A 9,526-nucleotide genomic window follows, 5' to 3' on the forward strand; every position below is an offset into this window, starting at 1 on the left:
TTTATATCATTAACATCGGAATTTATTTTTATTATGGAAAAGCAATTGGTGTTTTGGGAGAATATTGGAGGCTGGGGTGATTTACCGGGTGGTGGAATACGCAGTCAACACGCAGGGGCGTGGTGAAGCTGCTGCGGACCAACGTGTCACCACCACGCAGGGGCGAGGTGACGCGGCGACCAAGCAGGCCTCTGTCACCACGCAGGGGCGAGGTGCAGCTGGCGGACCAACGTGTCACCACCACGCAGGGGCGTGGTGACGCGGCGACCATGCACGCGTCTGACACCACGCAGGGGCGAGGTGCAGCTGGCGTCGCGGAGTTCCAATGTTCCTTATTCACCTCGGGGGGCGTGCTGCAGGTGCTGGCATGCAGGGGACGGGTTCCCCGGTAAACATCAAAGCGTGGTGGTGTTCAAGCTCTATATAAGGAGCATTATTCCCCTCCATATACAAGACAGAAAGGGTGAGTTTGTGAGAGGGTGAATTTGTGAAAGAGTTTCGAAAGGGTGTTAGTGAGAGGGAAAAAGGGGGTTGCATGGGAAGGGTGTTGCTGTTAGTGGATAGGGTGAAAAAAAATAATAGGCAAAAAAAAAATATTATTTTGTATTTATTTTGAAGAATGGTTCGTAATTATAATAGCACTATGCCGTGCATCACGATATGATACGAAGGAGATGGATGGTCCTCTTAATCTGTTGTTTGTTTGGGCATGGGAGCGAATGCCGTGTATCGCGCCTGTACCGAGACATATCCTTCCACCTGCTGAGATACCAGTTGCCATGAGGTAAATATTTATGGTTATTGTCAGAGATTATATTCATTATGCATGTTTCAATTAGGGGTATTTACGTAAATACACATGTTTCAGGTGGAGTCATTCGGACCGGAGCACAGCGTGGTTAGAGAAGACCGTTGAGATCTTTAGGCATGACATAGACTACATGCAGGAGGTAAATATTTATGGTTCTAATGAATCCTAGTTCCATACATTACTGTTAGGGTTATGACATTGGAAATATCTGTGGCAGTTTGAGTGGCGGCCGTACTTAGGAATGATCGTACCCGGCGAGTTACATGGACATCTTGATGTGTGTGATATCGTTGCTCCGTTGTTGTCATTCGAGTGTATCGAGTGGCACCCTGCGGACCGAGTTATGCGTCAGTTTGGGTTCGCACAGCCCCCCCTCCCGCGAGGGTCGAAAACTACTTACGCGCCACTGGATTCTACCACGTATCTAGGATTGGGATGATAAGAGAATTTCACCCATTGTTAGCTGCTCTGGTTGAAAGGTGGAGGCCGGAGACTCACTTTTGTGTTGCCGATGGGTGAGGTTACAGTGACATTGGAAGATGTCGTACATATATTTGGCTTACCCATTGATGGAGAGCCTGTGAGTGGATGGACTGACAGTAGTAGTGATTTCGTTCAGAGTCAGAGCATGGCAATATTCGGACGTCAACCGGTGCTCAGTCGTAATTCGAAATCCTATATAAAGCTTGGTTGGGTTCGAAGTATCAGAGATGAAGAGCCGTTGGATACTGAAGAGTCCATAATGAGATACGTGAGATGTCAGATTTTCTGTCTGTTAGGGTCGACTCTATTCACAGATAAGTCGACCGCATACGCCCATGCGAAGTATCTACCGTTGCTTTGCGATTTCGAGCGGATCCATACTTATAGTTGGGATTCAGCATGTCTCGCACATCTTTACAGAGCACTATGCCGTGCATCACGATATGATACGAAGGAGATGAATAGCGCTCTTAATCTGTTATTTGTTTGGGCATTGGAGCGAATGCCGTGTATTGCGCCCGTACCGAGACATATCCTTCCACCTGTTGAGATACCAGCTGCCATGAGGTAAATATTTATGGTTATTGTCAGAGATTATATTCATTATGCATGTTTCAATTAGGGGTATTTACGTAAATACACATGTTTCAGGTGGAGTCATTCGGACCGGAGCACAGCGTGGTTAGAGAAGACCGTTGAGATCTTTAGGCATGACATAGACTACATGCAGGAGGTAAATATTTATGGTTCTAATGAATCCTAGTTCCAGACATTAATGTTAGGCTTATGACATACGAATTATATGTGGCAGTTTGAGTGGCGGCCGTACGAAGGAATGATTATACCCGGCGAGTTACATAGACATCTTGATGTGTGTGATATCGTTGCTCCATTGTTGTTGTTCGAGTGTATTGAATGGCACCCTGCGGATCGAGTGATGCGTCAGTTTGGGTTTGCACAGCCTCCCCCGTGAATACCAAGGGACATTCCACTAGACCAGCATTGCATGGCTCTTCGCGGAGTGCAGCTTTATGACTGGACAGTTGTTCATGGGGTTTGGATATCGGAGTGGGGCAACAGGCGAAACACTCGACTGCGGGATCTACACCCCCTTCCGACCTGGGATTTCGTACCGACCCCGGAGTATCGGGATTGGTACATGCGCTCGTACGGACATATGCTGAGATTGACGGCGTATGTTCCTCAGCCAGCTGCACCATAGCCACCTGCACCTTAGGTCCCACCTGCACCTCATGTCCCACCTCAGTATGCAGTGTTTGAGCCAGTTCCATATTATGTACCACAGCCACCACAGCCACCACAGCCACAGGACCAGAGTGCGTCCAGCCACCATTCCCAGCACTCTCAGCACAGCCACCATTCACAGCACTCTTAGCACAGCCACCATTCACAGCACTCTCAGCCGATGCTGACGATTCCAGTCGGTCATGATTGGTTTGACTTCTCCATCGGCGGTCACGGAGATCAGCAACTACAAAATTGGGCCAATGCTAGTTTGGGTGGTTGGTCAGATTTTAGTGCTATGCATTCACCGTCAGCCTCAGCTGATCCACGTGGGACATCAGTAGGTATGAGCCATGAGGTGCAGCGTCCTGCTTCCGACCACACGTCAGAGGGTGCATCGTGTGATAGTGGTTTCATTCGGCGGACATACACACTTGTTGACGAGTTCAACCCCGGTGCATCTGCTCCAGCAGAGGCGGGTAGGTCGGCACCTAGGGAAGAGGCAGGTGGGTCGGCCGCTGCAGATATGGGTGACGCAGTTCCCGGTCACCCATATGACCTACGGACGGAGCGAAATCCACCCGATAGGTATACTCCGTCAAAGCCAGGTCTGGGCATGATGGGTAAGGGACTGAACTGGATGGGCCGTAAGAAGTGAGCATGGGGTTGGGGTGTTTAGATTTCATACTGGGGTATCAATGTAATGTGTATTTAATGTTCTGTATGTTCGCCAATGTTATTAGTAGTTAAAAATTTGTATCTTTGCTTCAGTAAGGCAGTAAATGTTAACATTATCACGGTCTTAAACATCAATGGATAACCTCAAATTTAAAGTTACAAACACGACTAAGACAAAAAAGAAAATCTATTATAAAAATGCAAATTCGAGGACTGAAAATAAAAATAAAAATAAAAATAAAAATAAAAATAAAAATAAAAATTCAAAGATACAATCACACTGAAAATAAAAGTCATTCCCCCCCACCACTTGATCCAGCACGCTGAGGACATCGACTCCGACTATGTCCTTGAGCACCACAGAGACGGCATATCCGAGGACCACGCATGTCGCGTGAGTCCATTTCGTTCAAGTATCTGGTCAATTTTGGGCGACCTTTCGACGTTCGCCTCAAGGCGGGATTAGCGACCAATGTGGGTCCCTCATACGCAGGCCATATCTCGGCATCACCTAACGGTGAGAACTCGAATTTATATACCTTACGGATCTCTGTCATCTTGTACACGTCATGCACATACACGTGCCAATCGATCCGCTGGTTAGCACAGCAAGCAATAACATGGCGACATGGTATTCGTTCCACCTGAAAGTGCCCACAATCACACGTACGTCGTGCAAGATCAACGACTAATACCTTTCCGCTACTCATTTCGCGCACCTCAAATACTTCATTCCATCTTCTGCTTTGCCAACCAAGCCTTTCGGTAACTGATGGTATAGTTGAACCTTGACTGGACTTCGGCTATTATAGTTTTCACCTTTATGGACGGGTCAGTCTCGACCAATGGCCTTATAGCCTCAGCAACTGTGTCCGAGTCCAACTTGGAATGATCCTGTGAAATCACTCCCATTGTGCACGTGTGCCTACCGTTGTATCTGCGTATCTCCCAACAACCTTTTTTCCGTATCAAGCTGGCTCGGATTAGCCAGTCGCACCCGCGCCCATACATCTTGCATTTTGCATAGAACGTCTGTGGCTCAGACTCATACACGTCGTAGTCAACTCCTCTAGCGATAGTGTAACTTCTAATTGCTGCCACGACCGACTTTCTAGAACTGTATTCCATTCTAATCCGGAACTCTACGTCCTCGGGATCAGCAACGCCTACAGAAAGTGCCCATCATCGTATATTAATAAATCCAAATTATATATTAAAAAAAAAACATATTATTCGGTCATCACGTACCTATGTTTAAATATTCCGGAAACTCTGGTGCATGCATGGCGTCGAGATCCAACTCACGCATAAAAGGTGGCACGTTCATTGGTTGACTGCTCGATGGGTGAACCACTACATTATCAGCTGCTGTCTCAACTCCCACATCACCATCCTGCTCTTCGTCACTACTCATTCCCTCGTACACTGCAGCTCTATCATCCTCCCATGGTATTCGTTCCACCTGAAAGTGCCCACAATCACACGTACGTCGTGCAAGATCAACGACTAATACCTTTCCGCTACTCATTTCGCGCACCTCAAATACTTCATTCCGTCTGTCAAAACGGTGCACAACTATATTCCCAGCCTGTTGCATACTTGCCTCTATCCGCTGTTGTGCGAATACAGAATAAGTATATCCAGCACGTTTGCGTTCGTGAGACTCAGCACTCTTCCGTGTGAATAGTTCATTTAACCGATAATACGTTGCTCGGACTAGCGCCAACACAGGTAGATTACGGGCACCCTTCAACACTGAGTTAATGCACTCGACAAGGTTCGTCGTCATATGGCCCCATCGATGTCCCTTGTCGAATGCCAATACCCAATGTCTAAGTCCAATGGCATCGCACCACCTGGTATATGCCTCGCCTCGCTCTTGCAACCTCTTATAGTTGATATTATACTCCTCCACCGTTCTTGAATACCCAATATTGACCACAAGCTTTTGCAAGTGAGGGACTTTGAATGCTCGTAAGAAATTGCTGCCGATGTGCCTTATACAAAACATCCACCATGCTCTTGGAGGTTGTCAGCATATTACGCATAGTCACTTCGTCAGTGACTGGCATGGTATCAAACTGTATTAGACCACCAAAAACTATAATCGGATTCCGGTACAGAATTCTGCTCACTCTCATTAATGTACCGTTCTCCATGCTTTGACAGAGACCGTTCTGAAGTTCCATAAACGTCATCGTGCATGGAACCACAAACGAAAACGGATTCTGACACACAAACCTCACTCCCTCATGAGTATTACGTATTATCTCACCGTCACGATACACTACTAACTTGCGGTATCCTCCATTACACCAGAAACACACTCAAAGAACACTCTCACACTTCCTCAGAATGAAAATGAACCCAGCCACGGCCTTATATATAGAGTAGCATTCACTGCGAACTCCAATCACGTAGTGCCACGTGTCAGGACGCCCCTGCGTGCTGACTCAGCACGCCCCCACTTGATGCCCTCGTGTACCAATCAAGCTTGGCCACGTGTCCATCACGCCCCCACGTGATGCCACATCACCATCACGCCCCCCGTGCTAGGTCAGCACGCTATTAATGGAATAATAAAATTATTAAATGATTGTAGACTCAAAGAAAAATATTCATAATCAGAAAATCAAAAAATAATTAACATATGTGATAATTATAAGTTTGAAAAAAAAACAAGAATTATAAGGTTATGAAAAGTTTCATTTAAATCTGACAAGAGCAAAACGACTTACATAGAAATAGTTCTAATGAATGATAAGGTTAGTTGATTATTTTTCATGATTCTTTCAAGTGATGCTAGGTCCAGTTTATAAATATTTTAAATAGCTTTATATTTAATTTGTTTTACAGTGTGATAAAATTTATTGTTCAATTAAGAATTATTTAGCAAAGATGTTTAAAAATGAATTGATTGAGGGGAGAGTCTATATCTTCTCAAATTTTGTGATTGAGGAATCAAGCGAAATTTATCTTTCAACTGCACACGTGTGAAGAATAACTTTTAAGAAAGAGTCATGTATAGTAATAAAGTCGATGATCATAAAATTTCTGACAATCATTTCAATTTTCTTGCTCATATTGGTACATAGTTAATTTGTATTAACCTACACAAAATTGTTAATTTGTATTAACCCACAATTTTTTTTTTTACTTTAATTTTTGCCAAGAAATTATATAATAGCATCATTTATCGATAATATAAATTTTAACATTTAATTTATGCAAATGTTTAAAATTGTATTGTGACTTTTTTAAAGATATATCTTTTTATTAATATATTGTTAATTTTATCATTAGTATAAAATAAATTGATAAAATCTCTTTAATTTATAAGTAATTTATTATATTATTCATTTATTTGTCCTTAATTTGATACTTTTAATTCAATTTTTTTTCAATCAGATGTTATTGGACGCTTGACTGGAAAATGAGAGCTTATATCATGGTCAAAAACAGGGAGAAGTGGCCATTACATTGTGGTTGATCCTCATGATTTACAGTATATAAAATTTTAATATTTCACAATGAAATTTTGTTTTGCAACAATTATCTATTATGCAAAATCTTTTATCTTTTTCATGATATATTACTACTTATTTCTCTTAATTCCTGCTTTTATTTAGAAATGAGAAAAAAATAAGGTGCGTATTGTGGGATAAATTTGCAATCCAATTACTCAATTATCTACGTGATCATCAAACAACCGAATACATACTTATTCTCCAATTTGCAAAACTTAACAAATGCATTTTTTTTTTTTGATAATTTTATCCTCACTAAGATCCCACAAGGAGGTGAGGTTACAAGTCAAGCCACCACACAACAGGTAACCCACAAACACAACTACACAAGACAAAACAAACAAGGCAAAGGAAACATAAAGTTAAACTAAAACAACACTTCCTAATAAAAGCCAAAACCAGATCCCAACAAAACAACAGCAACAACACCTCCACGAGAAGAAGATTAATTAGAAAGACCAATACAGCCAAGCTAACTAACAATCAAAAGGCGCCAAAGGAAGAGACCAACATATTGGTTTAACCTTTTATTTAATATATTTGTTTATGTTATATCTGTAATCATGTTATATCTATTTTTACGTATATATCTTTTTAAAAAGTACTTTTAGTATTAACGCTTGGTGTATTAAATAAATATTTAAAATTAATTGTAACATATGATAAAAATAAAAATTAAATTAAATAAATATTACAATTAACACAAGCACATGCACAACTTATTTAACTCAGCTCCAAACACAATCATAGTAAAAAACTTTTTAACCCATCCATTTAACTTCTTCACCTACTTTCATAAATCTACTTAGCAATTTCTCTCTTCTCTTGACCAAGATCATGAAATTCATCATAATTTGGGTCTAACTGCTATTTATTACAACCAAGCCCACAAACAATTCTAAACTCAAATAAGTGAACAAACTTAGCGGCTATTCAACGACATAAAGAACAAATCCGTTATGCCGTCATGTGCTTGCTCGCCATTAGAGTAGATTAATAAAAACGATTAATAACTACATTAGAGTTAATACACTTAATACCAAATTAAGAAAAAATGAACAACGCATGATATATTACTTTTTTATTAATCAAATAATTATAATTTAAATTAATTTTAATAAAATAACTTAAAATTATAATTTTAATTTTATCACGTGCATGACACATATTATTACACTTGTAATTAATAGAATTGTTAGTTTAAAATGATTTAATATGACTTTTATATCCATTAAAATTAAAACTCAATCTAATAATACATAGTGGTATAAATTAAAATATGGGAAAAGTATACGGATACTTATATCTGATTTTCATGAGCACATGCATGACTATTCTTTCTCCAGTTTTGGTTGAGGTCAACTGTGACCTATAATCGTTAACTAGCAATAATTTAAATGGTATAGCTTTTTTATTTTTACATAAAATTAAAATTTGAATTTAAGTTTCACTTCTAACTTTAAAAAAATTGTGACCCATAATTTTCTTATTGTCCAATCATTAAATTACTAACCTAGCCGCAAATATATAACATCGATCAATTTAATCGGAAAAAAAAATTATAAATACAAAATTAAATAATTATAAATGTAAAGCCTACTCACGAATTGATCCTAAAAGACCGAAGACCAACACCAAAATACCATCAATATAAAAATTAGATGTTGGAATCCAAATGATTATGAAAGTTTGAAGGTAGTAGTTTTAACACGGGAGAATAGACCCAAATAAGACAGGAAAGCAAGGTAGAGAACAAAATACAGCAACCCAAAACAAGCAGCAGGAACACACGACAATGACAACAGAAGTGTAACAACCACCATCCTTCTCGGCAACTGCATTGATTAGATTAGGGGATGACAAGGCTAGGGCGTGAACGACAACCATCTTCTAGCGTCAACTCCGACAGCAGAGCGTTGACGTCGATGTGCTACGACGACACAGCGGCACATCCCTTTTTCACCATCGAGTTCAAACCCTCCCTCTCTATCTCTCACCATCTCCTCTTCTTAGCTACAATGGCTTAGCGATTTTTCCTTCATCGGTGTCATTTTTCTCTCCTTTTTCTTTCTTTTTTTCATCTTCTTCTCATGTTCTTTTCTCATTCCTCCCTATCTTCTCATTCCATTCTTTCTTTGGTTATGAGTGATGGCTAACGAGGGATTAAAGGTTGAGAGTGTGTTTGTGTGTGTGATTAGTGTTAGAAAAAAGAAAAAGAAGTATGGCTTGCAATTTTATTTATTTGCATATCTTTTTTTGTTTATTTTATTTTATTTTTTTTAGTTATTACACAAGTGCAATTTAAATTTAGAATACACCAAAATTTTTTAACAATAACTGAAAACTCCTCCTCCTTTTTCTTCTTCTTCATTATCATAATCATCATCCTTTTTTTTATTGTTCATCTTCTCCTTCTTGTTTTACCTTCTCATGATGCTTCTTATTTTATTCTCTTAACATGAATAAAAATAAGAAAAAATCAAATAAAGAAGAAGAAAGAACACATAATGCTTTAAAATCAGTAAGAAGAGGAAGAACTTACATTCATTCAACTAAATAAGATTACAATACACATGTTCATTCATGTCTAATATGAGAAGTAATGCTTCTAAAAAGAAATAAGAGCAAAAGAAAAAATAAAAAAAAAAGAAAAAAAAGAAAGAACAAAAAGAAGAAAAAAATACAACATTAAAGAAAATATATTTTTGTACTTTTATAGCAAAATTTCGGTATAAAAATTAAGAAATTTATATATTATTGTTAAAAAATTTTAATGTTGTTT

The sequence above is a fragment of the Arachis ipaensis genome, chromosome B08, assembly GCF_000816755.2.
Source record: "Arachis ipaensis cultivar K30076 chromosome B08, Araip1.1, whole genome shotgun sequence".
In the NCBI taxonomy this organism is placed as follows: domain Eukaryota; kingdom Viridiplantae; phylum Streptophyta; class Magnoliopsida; order Fabales; family Fabaceae; genus Arachis; species Arachis ipaensis.